This window comes from Anser brachyrhynchus, assembly GCF_964034855.1.
Source record: "Anser brachyrhynchus genome assembly, chromosome: 6".
In the NCBI taxonomy this organism is placed as follows: Eukaryota; Metazoa; Chordata; class Aves; order Anseriformes; family Anatidae; genus Anser; species Anser brachyrhynchus.
The window spans coordinates 15819096-15843011 of record NC_137700.1 but is presented as its reverse complement, the minus strand read 5'-3'; the positions used below and the strand labels follow the sequence as shown (position 1 = coordinate 15843011).

General features: G+C 41.9%; 1 protein-coding gene across 2 annotated transcripts in view; it reads left to right on the top strand.

Annotated features, from left to right (window-relative positions):
* The window catches only part of LOC308197454 (uncharacterized protein), a 557403-nt gene that overhangs the window by 164189 nt on the left and 369298 nt on the right, over positions 1-23916 (top strand). The window contains exon 2 of one of the 2 annotated variants that reach the window (XM_080597939.1): positions 23759-23821. The exons of the other annotated variant lie outside the window; for it this stretch is intronic. The gene's annotated coding sequence lies outside the window, so the exon portion shown is untranslated. The remainder of the gene's footprint in view (positions 1-23758; positions 23822-23916) is intronic. 2 annotated transcript variants of the gene reach the window in all.

Genomic DNA, 23916 nt, shown 5'->3' with positions numbered 1-23916 from the left:
TCTTATGTGAGCATAGTGCAACGCTGTTGGGAGTGTGGCAGCAACAAGGACAGAGCAGGCAGCTGCCTTGTCTGCTCCTGTGGAAAGGCTGTCCCGTTCTGTGGCTGCTCATCCTGCTGTGAAAGCGGGAATTGCTACTGCCAAAGCAGCTGAGTTCTTTCAAAGAGCAACCTGGCTCTCTTCTGGTAGGGTGTGCTTTGTCTGACAAAGGTGGCTGCTGCTTCAGACATGTCACGGGGAAAATAAAAGGTTTTAAAAAAGACCAGAACTTTCAGCTATTTCCACAACCATTTTGTTCTGGCAATTCCACACAATACATAGCATTGTGAGAAGACTCTTTGGATGAAATAATGAGCTGGATGAAATCTATGCATACTGCTCAGCTGAATGTGGACACAAACCTGCTTTTGGGCTGCAGAGGACAGCTGTGCTGAGTCCCAGCAATCTGTGCAGTCCGGAGTCTGAAGAGCAGGGAGAGCTGCAGAGGCTCTGCTACTTGATGTATGCTGTACCTCGTAGGATTGTCTTTGTGCCACCAGATGGTGACTTTCTGTTGTGAATGAGCGTGGTGAGGGGAAAATGCAATTCTGCACAACCACCTCCAAAACTGTTTAACTGAAGAACATGTATGTACCAAGGAAGGGACAGAGACTGAAAGGTAAAGCCTTAAAAAGGCTAGGGGAGTCTTGAAATAGCAGTACAACTTGAGACCTAGGTCCTCAGTTGGTAAACAGGCTAAATACTTGCATGGTAAATCTCTTTTGGGATTTCTGGTTGGTTAAAAATGTGCTTGAGTGTTTTGATGGACCAGGGACTGGGTAAGAAGTAATGTACTCAGCCTTAGAGCTGAGATCCTTCCTGCCAGCTGATGAGGCTCAACAGTTGTCAGTACAACTTGGAAAAAAATGATGAAAAGCCCCCTTTTTTTTTTTTAATGATAGAACAAGGATCTTTTGTGTTTATGAAGGATTTAATGCTGAATCCATGCATTTCATAACCATCTTTAAGCCACTTTCAGGGCCACATGAAGCAATTCACTGGTACGTTTAGTAAACAAAGGGAGTAATGGACTCAGCTATCCTCATTACAGACACAGCGACTGGTAAGACTTGAATCTATGATGAATGCTTGCTTTTTAAAAAATAAAGCTCTGTTTTCATAACCTAGCCCTTTCCTATTAACCTTGCAAAGCTTGCCAAAGCAAAAAACACTTGTGCCAAGTGTTATACTTGTTATACAAGCTCCAATACTTATCTTTTATTTCAGTCTAACATGAAAAATTAATTTTGAATCCTTTTTGTTTCAGACAAACCTCATAGCCACCTCGAGTAGGGGAGTCAGGAATTAACTTGGCTAATAGGGAAATATACATAGAGTTCTAAAGTACTTTGCCTCCAGCAAAATCCTTCAGCCTTTTCATTTGAGAGATGTTGTGCCTTGGGGTCTGGATGACTCGACTGACAGTAAAATGCATGAGCTTTTCACCTTAAGTCACTGGTTTGAATACAGTTCAGGTCAGTAGCGAGTGAAAGCCACATTTCCTACGGGGATGCTCAGTGATCTGAAATACGATTAGCAGGACCAGAGCCAGCAAAGGGCTTAGGTATCTAAAAGCTAGAGACTTACAGGTTTAGTCTTTAAACACTCGGCCTTCAGAGGAGAGAGAGGCGACTTCCTGGGCAGGGCTTTCTGTGAGAGCTGGGTGCCCCAAAATATGCCTCTGCTTGCCAATGTAGAGCCAAGTGTGCATCAGCTTGCTGAGAACTGAGAGCTTGCAGCTCACCAGTAGGATATCTTGGGAGAGGGCAGCGGGTATTAATGAAACACAGCCCCTTTCCAGGGGTTTGGTGCCTGCTTTTTGCTGATTGTAGTGAAAATTGGTCACTTCTTGGTGTCTCCTTGCCCAGCTGGGTGCTCTAAATATATATACTTGGCATATCCTGGGCCTCTCATGTAGATTACAAAATACCACGTTCTTTGCATCAGCAGGAAGCAGATCTGCCCTCTTTCCCCAAAACTTGCTGACCCAGGTATGCATGCAGAGTCTCTCCATCTCTACTCTACTGCCTTCCCAGCCTATATCCTGCACCTTAATGTGAGCCTGCTGAGAGATGTGGCTTTACAAGCCCTTAGCCAGGGTAGGGAATTGATCCAGGGTCTCCTTTTTCCAAAAGAAGTGTGCTAGTGTCTCTTGAACCTAGATTTAGCTTCTGCTGGCCTCCTTGCCATCCAGGCTGTTATAATCAAATGTACACGCTGAGTCTAGATTTTTAGGATTAGTTAGTAATTCTTACAGCAGTGTTCAGTAATTAAGGGCAATCAGTGTGGTGGTTTGAATTTCCAGCTTCTGGAAGGCAGCTTGCAAATAGGAATATTCTTGGAATCTAAGGTGAAAACTGGCTTTCCACTAGATTCTGTGTCAAATAAACATCAGCACACACATTTGTTGCAAGTGAACACATGTTCACCGATCACATTTGTAGCAACTATATGCCAAAATACATTCAGTCTGAAATGCTCTTGCATGGCTTTCCAGGCAAAAACTTGTCAAACTATTAGGGATGTTTGAGCCCCTTTTAAGGGATGGATGAAATCAAGTTCTTATGGCTGGAAGCCAAAAAAGACAGCTGCGATTTGTCCATCTATGCTTTTCCTGGATCATCTTTTCATTGTCTTTCCTAAAAAACACCATTTGGGGCTTTAGATGGCTTCAGGTCACCAGTCACAGGTGAGGAAACTGCTTGTGGCTTAACAGTTTCAGGTCACCACATTTACCAAGCTGGATGAGGCCTGTGGTGCTCGCTGCCTTCCTTCACGTTCTCCCAGAGACTCTGAAAGTTCCCTTCTCCGTTAAAACTCTAGCCTGGAGAAGAAATAGTGGCTGCTGACTTCATGGCAGTAGTAGTTTCATGATTGTGTTCTAGGTGATTGGTGGCCAGCTGGGGATAGGATAAATCAACTGCTTGTTCCCCTGTATTTCGAGTAAAGGGTTCTTTGATCACCTGTTGGACTAGCTCAAGGATCCAAATTGTAGCACTCCTGAAATGGCAATTCATCCTGCAGCTACTCAGGTGCTTTTAATGGCTGAAATGGAAAAGGATATGAACATTTGTTGTTGTGTTGTTTTTTTTTAACAAAGTAGAGAGGGAATGCATCCTTTAGAAAGCAGCTTGCAGTGATAGAAAAGTCTTCTTGTGCATAGCAAGCCTCTGAGACAGGATTGCAAAAACCGTAAGAGGGTGTAAATAAGTGCACCCTAAGCATGCATCTATGCCGCTTATTGTTTTCCCCTAGGAAAAATGGTGAATTTTTGTGCTCTTTTCCCTTTCAGCCTAAATTCTGAGTTTTGTTTTGATCCTGTATTTCTCAATTACGAAGCAGGAGAGGTTACCCTGGGTTGCTGTTTGGACAGCATGTCCTGAAGCTGCAAGGAGCCTCCATTGAAGTTTAGCTACTCGACTTTGCTATTCCCAGAAAACATCTCATATTCATCTGAGCAAGACGCAGTGTGCACCACAAAGCAGGCTGTTCTGCGTGCAGGAGGGGGATGTACAGGAAGGCCCCATTTTAGTGTTAAATGTAGGGGAAGGAGCAACAATTCCACCTGAGGCATATTCAGTGCAGATATTCACAGCCCTGTTCTTATACTAGGAGATGGGACTTGCCATTAAATTAGATCAATACTTGGCTTCCTTCCTGATGTACTATCACACTGCTGAAAAGATCTTTTCTGTGATCCGTAATTAGTCTTGCTGCTGTTCCGATACTAATCCCTGCTGAATATCAGCCAGGTGACAGATAAAGCTGGGAGCTGAGCACTCGGAGTTGGAAGCAGTGAGGGGCTGTGGCCGAGTTTGTCCCAAGTTCTAATGACTCTTCTTCGTCTCAAATCAAGGTTGTAGAGCTGTATGTGAGGAAGGAATTATTAATAGTTTACAACAAAAAAATCACAAATTCAGTTGCTTCAGATTTTATTTCATTTTGGCGTAAATGCAAAAAGGTACACTGAAAAATGGGGGGGGAGGAGGTAGCTGTGAAGGAGCAGTCAGTAGCTCTCCAGGTCGGGCATCTCACTTGGGGTGGTGGGGGACAGCACTCCTGTAGGTTGTGCCTTCCTCATACCGCGCTGGAGCTGGGAGCCAGGGCTGCTTGGAGTCACAATGAATCTTTCCTTTTTTCCTCTTTTCATGGCTAAGCTACTTTTTTTTTTCTTTCCCCAGTAAAAGCAGGTGCTCTGGGGTTGTACAGCTTTTGTCTTTTTGCTACTTCTTCCAGGCATGTGAGCTACTATTTTTTCTCTTGTTTGGGAAGGAAACTGTCAAGGCCAGTCACTGTGTATATTTCATGCAAGTTTCTTTTTTAAAGTGTAAAGTACAAGGTTTCAAACTCATCTTGTTTATTTATAACAATAATTTCATAAGTGGCTTGTTTGGATCTATCGAGGCGGTTATTAGTAATTAAATTTTGATGCCTAACAGCATATTGAGTTTCTAGAAGCATAAGGGAGCTAGATGTGGTCTGCAGCATCTTAAGTCAAATATTACTGAAACATTGAGTGCACAATTACCATCTTATTAGGGTAATAATGTTGAAAGAACTGTTTAGGCATTTAATTGGTATCAAACAACATGTGATTGCATGTTGATTAGATATCAATTACAACAAAGTACAACTGACATTTGATAAGCATGGTAACTGATAGCTTGCTTGCTTTTGTTATGTCAATTAAATGGCTAAGCATCTCCTGGAAGGAATTACAAATCATTAGAAAATTACTGATGGTTGGCAGCTTGTCAAGGGATCTGTAAACAATGGGGGCTTCTGGCTATTTGGGAAACTTAAGCATTTTCTCATGAAAAGGATCTGTTTTCAGCATAGGAACTCTGGATAACCAAACATTCAACTTCACAAGAGTTATGCTTTCCCTCACAAGCAAATCAATGCGATGAAATAGAAGCATAAGTATTATGGTACTGATTTAAGTTAAGCATGGTAAAGCCAGATAATTCACAGGACCCTCTTAACCACCTTTGCCAGCAGACGTCCTACCTGGCAGCTCTTCCTGGTCATGATTTCATCTACCTACATCCCTGTGCATATCTGCCAACACATTGATTTCATTTTTTCCCTCGAAGTTAAGATTTCTACCTTTGTTAAATGAACTAGTATGTTAATGGTGTACTAGTGAAAGACTTGGATGAGATGAAGAATGTCTTTTTCTTTTACAGTACGTGCAGCATGTTATTTTCCCACGTGCTCAGTGGAACAAGGATTGTTTCATCCTTGAAACCACTCAGTGGATGTTGTAACAGTGATGAGAGCTTAATATAACAAAGTAAATCAAGGAGCACTAGGAAAGGGAACTTCTGAGGGAGAGAGAGATCTACGTGCATGTGCCTTGGTAAGGTTTCCCATTGTCTGGTATAAATGAAAATGCTTCAGGAGTTATGTTTCATCCCAAGGCTTCATTGAACCAGTTACTTTTTTCAGGCTGGCTGTAGCACAGAAAGCTTGGGGATGTGTGTCTCTAGAAAACTTAAGAGGTGGAAGAGACACCGTTGTGTGCTGTCTCTCTGTTTTGTTTACATGTGCATACATTGCTTTCCTGTTTTGCATGACACTCCAAAGGGAATGGCTGTTTGGGAATACTCTGCCCAGCTTTCAGCATGGACTTCTCCTGGCCCCTGTGCCATCATGATCGAAGAGCAAGCGCGCTCCCTCCTGTGGCTGTGTGGGGCAGCCCCCGGCCGGCATGACTGCAAGTGCAAGGGAGTCGCAGTGCCTGGCTTTTTGGCCTCTGTATCTACAGTACAGAATATGCATGGCTTACAATAACATTTCTGAGATAAGCCATGAGGAACCAAGGAAGCGCTTCTGTCAAATGACGGGCGATGGTGGTGGTTGAATGCACGGTTTCAGTGTAGGAGCAGCTATGCAAAGCTATCTTTCAAAATGCCTCCTCTTATTAGCTTCTCGAGCTCCTGCAGGTTGTCCTATGGCATATTTGCTCAGGCAGCCAATTCATCTTGCATATAGGAAGGAGAATGGCTGTGTGTTTTTTCTTCCTTTGTGGAATATAGTTGTATTTATTGATTATTTGAAAAATGTTGAATGCATCGCAATGCAAGGCTTGTCCCTGAAATGCTGTAAATGTCAACAAGTGTTGCTATCATAATGTAATGTCAGAATTAACTTAAAATAGCTCTATTACATGCAAATGAAATGTTTCTTTGGGAAATGTTCCACTCTGTGTCAGCTTCATTACCTAAACTGCCTTTGATTACGTTAATGTGTAACGTATCTCCCTAATTCAGGTACCTTAAATGAGCGCTATAAAATCATTACCATTTTCAGCAAAGAGAAGATAGATGATAATGTGCTGCAACCTGTACAACGTAGCAGGTAGTTTTCAGTTACTGTTTGCATAGCTGGGTTATTGCCATTTGCTTAAAATAATCTTGCTAGACAGAGGAATAGTCCTGTGGCTGGGAGCATGGTGTGAACTCTAGTTTTCAGTAAGACTAGAGGTTTTTAAAGAAATTGTCACTAAAATTTTTATCAAAGCTTAGCTAAGAGTTGTTCACTATGTGTAAACTATTCCAAACTCTGCTAAAGCAGATAGCAATATTACTCTTAATTATAATATTGAACAGAGAGGTTGTTCTCATGTGTTTCAGTCACTTAAATACTTAATCTTCCAGCTCTTCTGTGCAGAATATGGCTTCCTGGTGAGACAAATCTCACATGGAACATCAAAAAAAATTTTTTTTATGTACTCAGGCAGGAATTCTTTGAATTGATTTTTCATCAGAGATATTTGCGTGGATCCCAGGCTCAGCCAGTGCAGCTCTGTCTGCTGTGAAATGCTGTGTGAAATCATGTTGATTCATCAGTGTCTCACTGTAGAAGTAGTAAAAACAACAAAAATCAGTGTTTCCTGAATGGTGTTTTGGTTTCCTTGGGTGTGATTTGAATGTTTTGTCTATACTTGTCTGGTCTGTATCAATGCATATGAAAATTAATGTAAGACTTTCCAATTTTGTGGGAAGAATGTTTGGATTAGTCAAAACCAAATAAAACTAATCCTTCGCATCTGCAGTTTGTCTTCAAAATGTTTTAAGATTTTGTCCTGTATGACATGAAGCAAGAGGTTTGAGGAAGAAAACTTGAGTTGCCCACCCGCTGCTTTCTGCACAGCTTCAGCTGTGCTCTTCTGACATGTGCCTTTTTGCACTGAGTGCTCTGCATTACATGAATGTATTTAAAGTGAATAAATAATTGCTGTTAATTTTACAGCTAATAGAGTGTGCAGTGTATGAGTCACACCCCTGTGTTGCTTCTGTAGGCTCGTTGCATTGCAGTGGATAAGAAGTTGTGCAGACCTCCTGCAGACCAGATTTTCACATCCCTGTCTCTCACAGCTGGTTTCTCAAGTACTTCAAAGATGTCACTGACTTGTGAGCCAGGAGTCATCCAAAGGAGAGTCAGGATGTCACATCCATTCACTGACTCCTCATTGCTGCAGGGAAAATCTCCCTCTCAAAGTCTGGGGAGCAGTTCTGTTTGTAGCAAACAGATTTTTTCAGTTAATTAGCTTGTGTTCTTGGCTATTTCTGTAGCTTGGAGCAAACAATCTCAGGCTTGGAATTGTTAGGGTAGCTTCTCTGTCTGTCAGGGGATCTCAGCTCTGCTTGTGGCTAGGTAGGAATTGCTGGGGAGGGAAGAAGACTGCATCCCCTTGTGAGGTGCTGGGCGTAATCCAAAGAGGGCGCAATCTCCAGCTGAAAAGATGGTGTGAATAGGTGAAATTCTGCCCCATTAGAATCACACTTGGATCAAGTCTGTAGCTGCCATAGTCACAGCCCTACAGGAAGGAACAGAAGGTGAGGTGACAGAAGCAAGTGCCATTTCTAATAGCCTCGGTGCCTACAAGATGTGACAGCCGTACAGTGCAGCACTTTGTTAACGTGCTTTTCCTTTCTGCTTCAGATGAAGATGAGGAGAACAAGCAGAGGGATTTTAAGAGCTTTGTGCTTTGTCATTCTTCCCAACCTGTCACATCCCAATCCACCACAGAACAGCCCTTTGCCCATTATGTTAACAAACAGATGAATGAACTGGAAGCTGGCTCACCTGTTGTTTCATTTTTCCTGCAGCACTCTCTTTCCCTGGGAACTTGTACAGAAATGCAGTTTGCCAGTAGGTTTATTTTTGTTTTCAGTTAGGGTTAGCTTTTTCCTTATAATACATGATACATGTCAAATAGCAATGTGGTTCTCAAAGTAAAACTGAGCACCTTTAGGAGGAAAGAGCAATATGTCCTTCCTTGCATAGCACAACTGCTGGTCACTTTGCTCTGTCAAAGGTTACTTACTTCAGACAAAACTTGCACTCCCCACATTGCCAAGCTTCTTGCTGTTTCACATTACTGAAGTCATTGGAATTAGCTAGCTAAGATCTTGTTTAACACAGAAGGCTTATATCCTGATTATTATGTAGGAAGAATCTCTTCAACAAAATGTAATTCTATTCCCTTTTCCAAGAGCAGCAGGCCAGGTCTAATCTTTCCTTGTCCTGCACCTCCTGCAGCACGCATTCCTGCACAGGAGCAAATGGCTGTACACAAGCAGAGCACAGGAGAGAAGTTTGCCATCTGAAAAGCATATTTGAATAATGAGTGCCTCTCTTGTTTTTTATCAGTTGTCTCAAACCCAGTAAACAGCAGTCTTTCTAAATAAGTTTGCCCTTGGGCTCAGAGTAAGGATGATGAATTGCATAAAGGATATCTTTTCAGTTTTAAGTATTTGAAGATAAGCTGCTGAAGGTATTAATAAATTAAAGAGTAGATTTCTGAAAACAAACCAGCAAAAAATAGACAATCTTCCTTAACAACAAATAACTCTGGGACAGAAGATCAGCTTGCTGTTCGTCGCAATGCTGTGTTTTAGTTCACTGATTGCAGATCCTTGCATTGAGCTTGTCATCTGGGAGCCTCCAGCAGAGCTGTAACCACCCTCGTCTGCTGCTTGAGCTCCCACATATTTTCCCTGGGAAGTGAAGTGCATACACTGCAAGGGTTGCTTTAGAGAAACTGAGACCTCAACTTACAGAGCACCTACAGAAATTGTGGCAGGAACATCCCCTAAAACAGAGTTCCAGTACCTTTCTTCTCCAAATAGTACACAGAACCAGGTTTTAGGAAGTCTTTTCCTGGTGAGCAAGGAGTAATCTAACTGCTACACTTAATTGGCTTGACTGTGCATGTTGTGACATGGGGACCCATCAGAAACACCCTGTGATTTTGATGGGGAAGGAGAAAGCTGGTGCACACTCAGGTCTGTCTTTATATGGAGTATGGTCGTTCCTGGGGGAGAAGCTGTGTGGAGAAGTTTACGTGACAAAGCTGCCTTTGAGGTAGAATCCAAACCTGAATGTGTAGTGCCTGGGGTGTGCTTTTGCTGACTGCATGCTAACATGTTCAGTTTTAAGAAAACGTATGCCTTTTGGTGTGGTCCTATCAGATGTGTGATTCCAACAATCTTTGCCTTGCTGATGCTAACAGCAGAACACCTACTGACTACCTTGGATCATGACCTGCCACCAGCTCATTCTGCATCTTGCAAACACTAGATGGCATTTAAGATTTTGTTTTGCTGGAAACATGTTCAGTGACTACCAATTTTTCTCTGCGTGGGCCTTCAGGAGAAGTGTGGTTCCCCTCTTCCATGCCTATTTTGCTCATAGAAATTGGATTCCACGTGCCAGATGGTTATTTACTGGATTTATCCCTGCTTGCTGGAATCCTGATGGGTTTTCTCTGCGTTATTCTTCCTCTTCACCCAGTGTTGTGATGAAAATGTTTAACCTGCTGCGTCCTTTTCTTCCTCTCATTCAGCCACTCTTACAAGGTGGAAGTTGCCCCTTGTAACAAGTGTTTTTTCTCCTCAAGTCCCACATAGTGTCTGTTGTGGAAGCGGGGTTTTGCAAGGACAGTTTTCACATGTACAGGAAAGAGTGGTGGTAGTGAGGCCTGTGGGCCTTGGCTTTTCATTTGAGACACTTTTTCCTCTGCTGTGCTTTGGAAGCTCTCCTTGTTCACCTGATACCATCTCTTCCCTTGACCGTCTGCTGCAGTTTGATGTGAAGTGCACCTGGGCTGCAAAACTTCCGTTGAGGCTTTTTTTAACTGGAAAGAGGATAAGCCATTAAGACATGTATTTTTAATATTCCTTCAAGATTAGTTGTGATGAAGTGGAAGTCTAGAGAAAGATGAAGGATCTCTGCAGAATTACTTCATCTGATAATCCTCAGTACACCATGAGGAGTTCTTAGACGCAGTTGTCCCACAAGTGTGTTTAAGAGTAGAGCTACACCTATCTCCCATGATGGGTTGGGTCAAGCCATGCACAAAACTGCAGAGCTTGAGTTCTCCCCACCCTAATTCCCAGCATCTCTGTGGCTGTGATAGCTATTCATACAAGCAGATATTATTAATAATACAACACAAATAATGGAGGGGGAAAAAGTCTAAGGCTGAAGGTTCAGCCTTCTCCAAGGCCACAGTCAGGGCTGTAATTCAGGCGAGGGCCATGCTGTTGGCTGACCTGAGCTCTGCCCCAGCCCTGTGTCTGGTCTCTGTGCCTGCAGCCAGCCTGTTTTCCACCCAGCTGTGAGCTGTGGTGCTGCCGAGGTGCCGGGCAGCCTCACTCGCTTGGCTGTTTACTTCTGTCAGTTCAGGTCCTTAAAATTTCTTCTCAAGGAGCTCTGAAAATGTTCAAATGCAGAGATGCCCCTCAAGTCATTCACAGACTTGTGCATGTCAGGCAGCAGTCTACCAGGCTACAATTAATCCCTAAGCTTCATAAAAGGGGGAATATGCTTCTGAGTGGTTAATACATGCAGGAAGCCAAAGACTGAATTACAGCCTAGAACTTCAGTCTTCCATCAGTATGTTTGTGCTTAAATAAATGACTCTCTATATGTAGCTTACATATTTATTTACCAACTCAGTGAAAGCTGCTGTGACTTCTGTTAAGTTGGACTTTGACATTTACAGATAGAAATTTGCTTCTGACATAGCAAGGAGATTACAGTGTTTGTGTGACACAGGAAGAAAAAGATTACACTAATCTTGTTTTGCGGTCTTATGTAGGAGGAGAAAGGTTGTAGCATGCTGCCATAGGAACATGGAAATGACGGAGAAATTATCTGCAACGTTTTCAGTAATGACCTGGTGTACATTATGTTGTTGCAGCCAAGTCTGTTGTAAGGCAGTGGGTAGGTGCAATTCTCAAAAGGAAGGAGAATTATCACTTACTTTCTGTGTGTAGAAAGTAGCAGTTTGGGTAAAATCAGGCATTCCAGTGGCGTGAAGGAAAAGGCCTGGCTGACTAACAGAAATGCACATTTTGAATGAACTGACAAAGGCAGCTTATTACTTGAATGTGTGCGTTCCTTGTTTTTTTCCCCCCTTAAAGAAGCCAGTCAGGAAACAGGGACACATTAGCATTAGAAATGCTGTTGGCAAGGAAGGAAAGAGGGCCAGAATGATTTATTTTTAACATTTGTTTTTAACGAAAAACTCTAAATACACTTTTCTTTTCTCAGTATTTAGAGAATTTTACTGGTGGCTTCGAATGAAGAGTGCAAGGTCTTTGATCAAAGGATCAGAGAAGGAAGCACATTTTTCCATGGAAAGCTCTGCTCTGAGAGCAGGGCTGGTCGGGAATCGCCTGGCCCTTCTCTCGCAGCTGCAGTGATCACGCCAGGCTAAGCTGGGAGCTTCCTCCAGTCCGCAGGGCTGTTGCCCTCCTGTGCCTGCAGCTCCCTCTCGGGAGGAAAGCTCCCTTTCCCGCTTTGCTCAGGCTCAACAGCAAGGCAGGGAAGCCCAGAGCCAGAGGATGGCAGGCAAAGCCCTCTTGTCCTGCGTGCCTAACAGGGAAACAGTCATTTTGAAGATGACTTACTAAAGGGCGTGGATTTTCCCTGCATCAAGTCTAGAGGCTTGGGGGGTGTTTCCTTTCCTCTCTCCCAGCTGGAAAGACCCTTGTGAGCTTTTCATGTGAAGTTCAACGAAGCATCAGGAGTCCGAGCCTGATCCCAGCAGCAGCAAGCCAGCTCTGACGCTGCAGCTGCGTGGAGGTCTGGTGACAGCTTGGTCCTGTGTGTGTAGTCCTGTCCTGCTGCTGTTAGAGCACACCCTTGTTCCCTGTGGGGCAGGGAGGGTTTTTGTTTGGTGGCAGCCACTTGTGGGACTTGTTCTTAGGAGGCTGGAGGATGACAGTGAGTTACTGCAATGTGTTCGCTGGGGTCTGGTCCCCTCAGCCACCAAGCAACGTGGACGTCGCTGCCTCTGTTTTTGGAGCTGGACAGGGACTATCTTATGCAAAAACGCCCTGGGGGTACAGCTCTGGGTTTCTCAGATTAACAATGTAAAACATTGGAGACTTTGGGCTAGGTGGATAATCTAATATTGCTCAGTGTTTGTTTTTTTTTCTTCGTGGTATCTATTAAAAAAATAGCAAAATTAGTTGGTATAGGAGAGAAACTGGAAATAAGAGTTGTAGTGAGAAGGCCAGAGACTGTCAACAGGAATGAATAACAGACTCTGTAACAACTGGTGGAAACAAATTGTGAATATTAAAGAATCCTGTTACCTTGGTAATTTAGCAACAGTGAACTGCAGTGCAGACAGAGAAATAGAAGTAGCTTTTAAACATAACAGAACCAGTCAAATCTCAAGCAAGGGAAGCCTGCCCAGCATGTCCCAGGGGAGTCTTATGATCTCTGTTAAGAAAACAGTTGATAAAAATCCTGGATAGCACAACTCCAGGACTGATGGGATGCACGTGAAGGCTCCCTCTTGTAGCTACAATGCCATTTCTGCTGCCGATCTTGCAAAAAATGTTACGTGCCTGGAGCTGCTGGGTGGGTACATGGTGGTTGACTTTAGCCCATGGTGGGTTTCCCTTTCTGTTAAACTGAGGATGAGGACCTTTAAATCTCTGGGTGCCATGTTTCCTCTTGGGTCCATTTTATAGGTATTTATTATGTCTTTTCCATTACAGAATGCAGATACCATCCTTTTTTATTCATTTTCTACATTTTCTTCTCATCCTCCTTACTAGCTTTGCAGCAAGGGTAAATTAGTCTTTTGCTCTCTAGCGAAGATCTAGTTAGTCCAGGCACTTCAGTGAGAGCCTTGAGATGATTGTGGAACTGAAGACTTCCTCAGAGAAATCTTTCATGCCCCAGAAAATTGCAGGTCACTTGTGTTTGGTAAATTAGTCTGTTTTACACTGATTCTTACCCAGCAAAAATGCCGCTAGCAGAGATGCCAGTCAGAGGGGTTTTGTTTTCTCTGTTCTGCTTTTGTCATGTTGTGTTCAGCTTCTAGCAAGAATAAATGAAATTGGTGACAGCCATTCAAGTAGCTGAAGCAATAATAATTCTTACTAGAATTAGGGATGTTTTGTGGAAGCTCCACTAGGGGATGCAAGTTTGATTTTTTTTTTTCTTTGAAGGATGTTTATCTACAGATTTTTAAGAATTTCTGAGACCAGGGTTTCTGAGACCAGGTCTTCCTCTTGCGTCCAGTTCTTACAATCTGTTTCAGGACAGAAGCCAGACTGCAGAGGACTCTGGACTGCAGTTCCTAACTATCACTGCAAAGTCACAGCAAATGTCTGGACAGGCACCAGTGAGACTAGTGGCTGTTTCTCAAGCCAGAAATCTCAAACTTTTCTTGGAGTGTAGTGGACAGAAATTAATTTATTTTAATTTATTTGAAAGAAGGAGGTTATTTTTACAAAACATCCTCAAATATACTCTGAAATCTTTCTTCTGCTTCACATTGCAGACCTTTCCATGATGGAAATGTTTTAATCAAGTCCCTGTAGAAAGAATATTTCCTCTACTAAAGGGGATGGAAAGATCAATGTCCCATTTCCATTCTTACAGCCACAAGACACTGAGTTGATTAAAATTGCCTTGTACACCTTGCTAAGGCGGGAGAAAAACAGTATCTGCTTTTAATTTGTAGATGCCAGAGGCTGCATCATCTGTGATGGGCAAAGGATGGTCTTGGAAACTCTGAATGCAAAATTTTGCAATTCGCATCATTGCATTAGTTTGCTTTTGCCCTTCAAAATCCCAGGAAGAACAAGAAAAAAGATGCCCTGAAGACACCAGTTAAGAGTCACAAAACATCATCTATAATTTCAGTCATTATCAGGCATCTCCATGATGCTGTAATTATTTATTGATTTTTATATAGTATGACCATTATGCACAGCACTCACTGAACTGATACGGTAGTCAGCAAATTTAAAAATCCTCTTATCTAACCTATTTTCATCAGCAGAGGCCAATTGTATAATAACAATGAGATTCTAAATTGTTATAAATGAAAATAAAAGGGGAAGAGAGAGCAGAAATAATCAGTAGAATATGTTGTTTTTCCCCTGCACCCTGAAAAAGCATGTGTGAGCCAAGCCCTACTGAAAAGCCTCCATAATATTTCTGTTTCTGTACAATTGCTCTAATTTCCCAATAGCCCAACTAACCTTGTATCCTATCGCACAGAATGCCCATTGCACAGATGCATCAGAGGACAATTCAAAATCTGTATAATGGAGATAACCAGTTCACAGCAGCTTTTCTTCTTGTTCACAGGCAGCTAGCACTGAGAACTGGCAAATTTTAGCCCCAGGGGCTGACCGTGAAGTGTGGTCTGGAGAAGGGGACAAGAACTCATTTACTTACTAGTTTGTGGGCTGTCGCTGGCTGAGCAGCTTTTATCCTCTTTTTTACACTGTTTGAGCTTTACCTCCAAGATTGTTACCAATTCATGACTTCATATTCCATTTCTGCCTTGACACCTACCATGCCATCAAAAACAAAAGAAAAAAAATGAGAGATGTGAAAAGCTGGCACTTTCAAAAATAAGTAATGGCACATAGGGCAGCAATGTTGCCATTTTTTATTTTATTTTGAGGTGGTTTTAATGCAACCATTTTTCTCTACTGGGCAGGAGATTCTGCAGTACTTCATGCATACAAACATGCAGAAGAATTTTAAGGATTGTTAAAGTAGGCTTTGGTTCACTTTAGGAGGAGTCTTAGGTTAGTAAGAAAATGTGGGTTTGGGAGATAAAATGATATTGGGAAAGTCATGAAATAGCATTGAGTGTTTATGCAAAATAGGAACTGTTAATGAAGTTGCCCAATTCCCAGTGACCATAACTGGACAGGGCAAGAATCCTCCTGTGTGTGATGTCAGCAGCCCCTGCTCAAGTCTCTTGAAGGACAGTGCTGTTTTACGGAAACAAAGCTTGCTCTGCCTTGTCTCTCTTTGTGATCTTTAATCAGAGGCACAGACTTGAGGAATTTGCACATGTTGAACTTGTGGGCTTGTTTTGCTTTCTCTTCAGGGTGATAGTGCTGTGGCTGAAGGTACCCTGGTGCTCTCTGAGGAGCTTGTGCAGCCCACGACTGGCTGCGTGCCTTTCAGTGTGCCTGTCAAACACCGACTTCTGAGGCCTCTCTTCAAGCTTGCAGGCAGGTCATCTGTGGATCTGAGAAGCCTCAAAATAGAAGTAGAGAAATAAAGTGCTGCCAGGGCAGAGGTTAAAGCCCCTCCTCTTTCCTTCTACCCTGTGTATAGGGCAAATATGCATTTCTTTACATTCTCTGAAAACTTGAATTCTCTCCTAGGCAAATGTTACAGCAGTAGCCTTGTGGGCTTTTACCTCCAGAAGCTGTCACCGAAGACAAATCTACTGGCTATGAAAGAGAGAGCACAGGATCAGCCATCCAGTGTCCTTGGGGAATGACAAATATTTTTTGCTGAGGTGGAGAGGAGAGGAGGAGGACAGGGATTGCCAGAAAGCACATTTTTATGGTAACTGAAGTAATGAACTCAAATGAAAGGAATAAAATAGAGGTTTAGAGTGGAAGTGCCATTTCAGTTTTAACTACAGTGTTGCTACTGCAAAGCTATAAATTAGAACAAGGTAGTTAAGTTGGAAGAAATAAAGCAAGAAAGGTAGAGTCCTTGGTAATAGGAAACTCGGAGGAGCCCAACCTCTAATAATTGAAGTACATCCCACACTAGAGTTGTCCTGCCTCCGCTCTCAGCTGGTAATTAACGAAGTTGGATGAAAGATGTGAGGAGCAACTTGCACAGGAGGGGGTGCACTTTCCCAGCCCAGCAGGGAGCTTTTATTTCTGCTAATGTTTAAATGCCTGTTTTCCTAATCTTGGACTGGAGATTTGTAGCTAATTCCTCTGAGCATGTTTTTCTGAGAGTGATACTTAAAGAAATCTATAGGTCACCATGTGCTCTTCTCTCCAGTAAACATTTCTCATCTCCATTTGTTATGTGTTTTTAACCTTCAGCCACCCCAGACCTATTCTCATCCTCGAGACCCATAATTGCTGAGACCCTGAAATTCTGCCATCTTTCTCTGCCCCAGGCAGTGAGAAGTCTGTAGAACTCATTGGCCTAATCAGTCTCGTAATATATACTTCACTTTATTGTGGGTAGGCAGAAGAAGAATTAGATAGATTCAAGAATTCATGAAAGGCTGAGGATCCAGGCAGAGAGATGGAGGAAAAACAGCAGAAACTGTCCAAATACAACCCCCACCCACAAAAAAGGCTCCAGAGACAGAAAAATAAATATGGGTCGGTTGGTATTTTACTGATAGTTTTCAGACAAATGATAAATTATACCACCACCACCCCACCCCCCCCAACAGACGGAGACTCCGTTTCTTTTGATTTAATCTTGCAGTAGGTGGAACTACAAGAGATGCAAATACAACCTCACTGACTTCTTGCTGTTCTCTATCTCATTACCACTGCTTCATTACCAGTGCTCAGAAGTGCCCAGTCTGGCCAAGAGGACACCTGCAAATGTTACAGAGAAACTGAGTTAAGGAGCTGTTAAATCCCAGGAAGTAATGCACATCATTGGTTTAGAGCTGGGTCTGCTCTAGCGTGTAACAATGTAGTGTTTCCTCAAGAAACTGCCTTTCATCTCAAAGCCCTCATGTATTTCAATTGCTTTGGAGGCTATAGGCCAGATTGCCAGCTTGTGCGCATTCATATAAGTCTCTCAAATGGAAGAGGTATGCCAATTTATACTTGGAGAGAATGTGTTCCTGTATAACAAAGCACTAGCTGTGCGTTAACTTACAACCCACTTCTGGCTAGTATGCAATGCAGGAAGAATGGAAGTGGAACAAACTACAATAGCCAGTATTATTTGAGTCTTTGTAATGCTGTAGTAAAATTCAGTGAGCTGAATTTGGTCAACTTTTGGCTGCTTTGTCAGGTAGCTCAATACGTGGTGCATACGACGACGAATGGCTAACAGACCTGCTTCTTTCCTGTGGCAAAATAGGAATAATTCTCTAGTTCTAATGCCACAAATAACAAAAACATGCTTTTCTCAAGGTCAAGTCATTCCTGTCACAGAAAGCTAAGTGTCTTGTAAGTGGATGCAATTGTAGAATCGATTTAAAATAACTTCCTATAACCACTTTCTGAAAAATGCTGTCACTGTGCAGACAGAGGTCTTTCTGAGGGTGTAATGAGGGGACTCCAGTGAGTTCTGGCTCGAATTTGTCATCTGCTGCTGCAGATTAATTCAGCCAGGATGTCTCCGAATGACTTGTAGCCACCTGATGATACAGCACTCATTTTGCTTGTTAGGGAGGGTAGCAACCCTATTACTAATCAGAAAACCATGCATCAGTTCTCAGCACAGCTTGATCTCTATTTACTTCTCAAGTACCTAAATGGAGTGTCACTAAAGAAGCATTTGTGGCTCTCTGGGTTAACAGACTTTTCCTCTTTCTTGGCTGCAGCCTGGTGTAATGCCCCTGCCTAGGAGCTCTGTCCAGGTAAGGCCTGGGCTTTATGAATCTGGGCTGCTTGATTTTTTTTAGAGCTGTTTGGCTTTATCCGGCAACACATCACAGTAGAGCAGTAAACAAAGAAATATTTCTTGTATTGAAAGGGAATTTTTCTGAGACAGAATTTCTGTTCCCAAATTTGAGTAGGATGGATGGTTCCTTCCTAAAAATGCTTAGAGATTATAGGTATTAATGACTTTCATCTCTCTCTGCAAATATGGCATCCACTCTATGGCAACATCTTCCACTCTATTTAGTCAGCAAAGAACCCAACAAATACCCCTCTATTTTGTCATCCCAATATACTTGCCTGCAGCAGAGAGACTTCTAAGAAGCCCCATGCTCTGCCAGCAGTGGGGCACGACTCTCCTTCTACTGTGAGAGCCAGCGGGACTGCAGCCCAGCGTGCAAAGGCTGCAGTAAATCCCTAGTCACAGGATGGCACTCCACTAGTCTCTGTGTGGAGAGGAGCTACGTAGGGGCCTCTGCGCAGGGCCTTGTAGGTGGGTCTCATTCATAAAAAATATTTTGACTTTGTACTGTGGTAGAGGTATTATTTGTTTTGACAGAATATCAATGATATAGTGGCAGCCTTTATCAAGCTGTTTGTGCCAGGCTGTCTGGCACCTGCCCATCACATTACCACAATTTCTTCTGCTACAAGACCCATCCAATTTAATCTTTACATTCATTCTCGCACAGTGAAGAGAGAATAACTTCTTTTATCTGGATTCAACAAATTCAGACACAAAACACCTCTTTCCAAGGGCATCTGATGTGTTGGTGCTTTTCTGTGGAGCCTCATCTGTTATGGCACGGAGGAGCGGATTTACACAGACAACCCACACGTATGGATTAGGGTCACTGTTAGAAGCAAGAAACTATCTCGTGTTTAAATGGAAGGTGCCTCTGCACGTTTCTGGTCCTCTCATCTCTTCTTGTAGAGTTATTTCCATTTAATTTAGAGGCTACTTTCAAATTATTCCCATCAAATCTTCCCCAAACCATTCTCAGCTTTAGGAAAGCCAGCAGCTACCTTTCCTCCCATGCTTACAGCATTTCTGTGAAAAGCTTCTCTCCTTGGGCTGCAATGACACTTATTTCAGCAGTGGCTCTTGGTCCTGTCCCTTGGGTGAAGGGTGGGCAGATCTAGGACCGTCAGTGCCTCCCACCCTCGAAGTGTGCTCTCTGCTGAGACATGGCTCAGTGTGGCTCCGAGGGCCATGACAGCAAACCTGCTGTGACCGAGTGCAGGTGGGTGCCACGTGGGGTGCTGCTGGAGGGCCTTGCAACAGGGCAGGGCAGTCTTCCTTGTCTGCTCTCTTTTTCTTGGGAAATAAATCACCTGGTTGTAGGGGAGAAGCCTTGCGGCTCTGAGACATCCTCACTTCTTTTTTGAAGGGAGAAGGACTGTGCCCCTGTAAAGATGGGACAGCGCTGTGCTCTTGATTTGCTATTGGATGCAGAAGTGATTTTAAAGTGGCTTAAAATATGTGTTTATGAAGTGCACGAACCAAAATGGTTAAGTGACCGTAGTTTAATAGTGGAAAATGCATAGGGCAAGTTGTGTACAAGTGTTTGTTAATCTCTGCTTGTGAGCCTTTGACTTGGGTCCCTCTACAGCCAGAGAACAGAGCCCAGCTGCCCCCAAAGGAAAAGATTCAGGCTACTGTGCTAGGGCTGGCACGTCTCATAGTGGAGGTATTCTTGTGTATTACATCTAGTCTTAGATGGCTGTTCTCTGGAGAAGCCCTACTTAAAATGCTTATCCCCCACATTTGGAACTGGCCCTAAATCTCTCCGTGGATCTAACCCCCATGATTCTGTAAGGATCTGGCTTTGTACCTACTGATTCCACCATGTATCCTTTCCCTTAACTGATCTTTGCTGTTTTTCTTCTGATTGCTTTTCAATATGAGGCAGAAGAGGAAAGAAGTAATTACAGCTTGTTGAAAAGTTGCTGAAAATCTACTGTAACTAGTATATTTTTTTTTAAGGGTGAACAATTTAACTCTAACTGCTCTTGTAATGATGTTGCTTCTGTGGTTTTTACAAATCAGAGCATTTTAGAAGTCCAAGTAGAGTTATAGAAGTAGCTGCTTCCTGTGGTTGTGTTACTACACCACTGGGACATTGCTTACAAACCCAACCATTGCTCCATCTAACTTTCCTGTCCCTATAGGACAGGCGCAGGCTGATTCAAAGTGTGCTGGGTGTAAGCAAATGGGGTGTTGATGGGAGCTTTTGGGGAGCAGCTCTTGTGCCAGTTAGCCAGGTGTAACACTGCTTGGTTTGTGCAGGGGAAGACCAGTCAATGCAACTCAGCTTTTTTCTTCTTTTCCTGATGGACTCTTCTCTGAAAAGCCAGGTGGGCTGTATGCTGTGCTTAACTGCAGAGCCTAGCTTGTGTGGCAGTTCTTATTTCACATTTGTTTTCCTACTTAAATCTTATTTGTGAGACAATACTATGCCATGGCTTAGGCAAAGCAGTTAAATGACTTCTATGCTTATTGCCATGCCAGCATATCACTAACGTGTGGGACGACCACTTCTGGTTGCTGTCAGACCCTCTCCATTGACCTTTCCAGGTGTCACATTTCTAACAGGTGAATAAAAGTGCAGGAAAAGAGGAGTTCAAACTGAGCTTCAAGAAGCACAGCAGAAGGAAAAAAATCCATTTGTGTTCAGGTGTCTGAGGCACTCAGTATTTGAAATACTGCTTTGTGTTTATCTTAAATAGTGACATTACTTAGTGCACATGAGGAAATTTGTATACTTCTCTTTATGTTTTGGACTAAATTGTGTATTACTGCTTTTTGTTACTTCAGAGAGATAACAGGATGAATGTGTATTTTAGAGAGCTAAAGAGCCAAGATATTTCATTAGGCAGATGAATATTTTTCTTTGAGTTGCAAGTCAATAATTTAATGTCTTCGCAAGAATTAATTTATGAGTGGACAGACCTATAAAATCAATCAGTCTAAGTGCAGGTGACAGCTGTCCTATCTTATATGTTCATTATGAGTTGGCTGACTCATGACCGAAAATGTTGCAGTTTCACTTGGGACAGTGTTTTGTAGTCAAGAATATCTTACAGTGAAATGGATTTAAAATAGTTTTCTGTGCCTTAATTAGTCTGGGAAATAGTTGTTTTATGTCTGCCTGGTACTGCTAGCTCCTTCAAACACCCAGGGGCTTGGCCATGCTTTTCTTATTTAACCTGTGGCCATCATAAATGTGTCCACCTCCTTTTAATCCTCTTTTGCAAACTATTTTCTATTTTCCTTTTTTCTGTTTTCCTCCAAAATCCTTCTGCTTCATAGTTTTATTTTTAGTGAAAGGCTCAAAAGGAATTCAGTAATAAGCATATAGCCTCACTGCTATAGCCTAGATATTTTACTCAGCATTCAGACATAAATTGGGACCTTTTGCATAAACACGTGGGTAAGGTCTGGACTGTATAATGGAGATGATTGAAACTACATAACTCTCATTCAATCTTATAAGCAAACTAATTTTTATGTAGCGTTTTCTTTAAAGACCAAAATCAATTTTGAGCAATTTCCAAATGCTATCTTGAAAATGTCCCTGTTTTCCCATCAGCTGTAGCCAATTAGAAAAAGAGATTGCCTGGGTCTGGTCCTAAGCTATATATAAATAGTACACAAATACATCTCTCTCTTATATAAATGCATATATTATGTATCTGTACTGCTTTATTACATTATCAAGTTCTAGTCTTCCTTACTACTGAAAATGTGTAGGACAGCACTTTGGTTTATTTTGTCCCAGATGTCTTAGCCTGTGATTTTCCAAATTGCATTTTGCTAGTAATTTCTGCTCATGTTTCTAATCCCTCTAATCTGGAGATTTCATTACCATTCTGTTTACTGTCTTGCTGATCATTATTGAAAGTATTAAATAGGACTAGCAACTATACCTCCAGACCTCATACAATTGTTGTTTAATTTTATCTTTTGCTTGTACTACTTAAGCTATCTTTTACTCTGTAGAGTAGACCTCATCTCTAACCTGGTTAGAATTAATTAAGAATAAATGTATGCCACACAGTTTCAAATCTCTAAAAGTCATATATCTTAAATCTGCTGAGGGCATACGTCTACTTTTATTTTGTCAATGAAACTAGTAATGCAGTCAAGTTAGTCTCAAAGGATCTGCCCATTCATAAGGTCATTCTCATATTTTTACTTGTCTTCTGGAACTTTAGTGTTGTGGGTTCAGCTGATTCATGGACATTTGTATCAGTTTGGGACAGTCTGTTCAAATTTAAAAAAAGTGAACCTATGCCTCAATTTTCTAACAACAGAGTTCCGATCTCAAATTGTTATACATTCTAAAGCTAAACTGTAATCATTAACTGTGTCAGTGCATAAAACACCATGTTGGTGGGTTTCCCTGTAGTGTGCAGATTGTAGAATGAACAAGCATCTCAACATTGGGTGGCTTTACTTTTGAGGGAAAAGCATTTGTATTACTCTAAGAATGAGAATTTTATCACCATTTTCCAGGGCATGGGAAAATGTTCTTTTGAGGTCTTGGTTTTCTAACCAGATCAGGTAGTGTTAGTGGGGAATTTTGTCTTCAAATCTCGATGTCTTTAGTTGTGTTGGATCAGTCAGAGATCTAAAAGCAGCTAGTAAGGACAGACAAAAAATTGCTGTTATCTTTGTTCGGGTTGTTCCATTCCAGTTAACCACTTCTGAGGCCAATTTACCTTCTCATCGTCATGGGCATCCTTTAAATGGGTGTGTGAGAGAAGATCTCAATGTTTTGCAGAAACAGGAACATTTTCCACATTTAACAGCCAAAGAAGTGACAAGACATCTATAAATGGTTCTTAAGAATGCTTAAAAAACATATAGTAGATGTATCCTTCTTTAGGATTTGACCAAAGTAGGTATGTGGTAGAAATCCTCCAGAACTGTCTACAGTGCCTTTTCTGGCATTTTATTCTAGACGAGCTGGGTGCTAAGAGAGGCTATAGGCCAGGTACAGAATGGGAGGGAAGTGCTAACCCAATCTGTTGCTTCTCTTTGCAAACTGCAGCTAAAGTCTCATCAGGATTTGCAGTTGATCTTAAAGTAGTTTTTTCTCCTTTGCTTTTCATGGACTGTGTTCATTTTGATATCTTTAGAGACTTCAGTTATTTCCATTTGTAAATTTGGAGAAGAAGCGAGCTTTTTTTTTTTTTGAGTAATTAGTGTGTTATCTCACTTAAAATTGAGATGATAGAGGTGTTTTTGGTTCATACCTTTGTAAACTGGTTTAACTAGAGCTTATTAGTGTTAATTAGAGAGAAAATCAGGTTTCAATAAAGCTAGCAGTGATAATAATATGCAGCTAGTTATTGACCTTTTGGTATAGTGGTAATTTCTGAAGAGAAGAGATTAATTTTTAAAGAGCTCCTGATACCCCACAATACAGTTTTGTTTCAGGCTCTGCATCTGCCTGGCTTTTGTTAGCATAGTCAAAATGGTATACTTGAATAAGGAATTCTGATTCTGTAGCTGATGTTATAGCATATCCCTATTCTTAAATTCCTCTGGGTGGGAAGGAATGACTGCACACTTGCATTGTTTTAGAAGCACTGTGCAAGCTTTTTTTTTTTTTTTTACCTTATCTTTTGTGGCATTATGAGGTTACTTTCTTCAGGTTTCTCTTACAATTACTACAGCTTTTTAAGTATAGATATTGATGTTATTAAAGCCGCAAAAACTGTGGCAAAGATTAGTATCATTCCTAACATCAGTTAGGCATAGCATACATTTTACTGAGCCCAGGGGAAATGCTTTTAAGTAACTGTCCTTCCCCCCCCAGCTTCTGTGGGAAGAAATCCATGTATGTAAGAGTCAACTAGAGACCGACTTCAGCTCAAACAAGGTACTTCTTTGCCTTATGTGAAATAAAGCCATATAAGTCTATTTTCAAAAACAAATTTTTAGTTTTTGATATGCTACTAAATGTTGTTTGAAAAT